We start from the raw sequence: 1,021 nt of genomic DNA, 5'->3' as shown, positions 1-1,021 counted from the left end.
GTTTCTATGAATCAGAATTGACTCAATGTCAGTGGGTTGGGTTTGGTTTGAGCTATCCTAACTTCTGGGCTGACTTCCCCTGCTTTCCAGTGCTGACTGCTGAGGATAGACTGTGTCCATTTTCAGTACCTATCAGGGAACCTTGAGCACAGTAAGCCCTCATATTGATTTGTTGATCATACTCAATTGAAGTTCCCTTTCCATTGTTATATAGAAAAAAAAAAAAAAAACATAGGATGCTGCTTTATTTTTAATCGTTTTTAGTATCAATAAGGAAATGTTCTAGGAGATAACAAAAATAATATACTTTGTGAATGAGGTGTAGAAAACCTCTAATAGTTCTCCATGAATTTTCCTCTGATTTTCTCTAAAAGCAAATAAAGCTGTGTCTAAACACATGGCATCTCATTAATAATGTCCTTCCCTCTTTCATTTATTACTACAGACAGAATCTCTTATGATTTGAAACCATCTATTGGTTCTTGCTATGAAAAACTCAAATCTATCTTCTCTGACACCAAAACGTAAGGATCAATGAAATTAATTCAATTTAGTTCTGTCCCAATTGTTTTACTTCTGTTCTGACACCAGCTGCACAAGCAGCACTTCTTTCTCTGACACTCATTATTCCAAGGTAGGTCGGATCTCACAAGTGAAAGGATACCATCCTCCAGGCTACCAAGTCAACCCAAGGTTTCAAATGCTAGCTGCAAGCATAAAAGTCCCCACAACATCTCATTTCTGATTTGATGGCTCCCACTACTTTTTGGGTTTGATAATTCACAAAAGTGAATTCACATAGTGACTCACAAAACTCAAGAAATTGCCGTATTTACAATTACAGTTTTATTATAGCCAAAAGGATACAAACAAAAAGAATAAGGTCAAGGAGTGTTCCCAGCATGATCTTCCATGTGCTTAGAAAGGGACATGCTACCTTCCTATGAGCATCAAAGTCTGCCATCAACCAGTAAGTACATGAAGCTTCTATGTCCAGAGCCATTACTGGGGCCTCATTGTA

Source organism: Orycteropus afer, unplaced genomic scaffold (genome assembly GCF_000298275.1).
Source record: "Orycteropus afer afer isolate SDZICR_OR568_19922 unplaced genomic scaffold, OryAfe1.0 scaffold00081, whole genome shotgun sequence".
NCBI lineage: Eukaryota > Metazoa > Chordata > Mammalia > Tubulidentata > Orycteropodidae > Orycteropus > Orycteropus afer.
Note: the sequence above shows the minus strand (reverse complement) of the source record.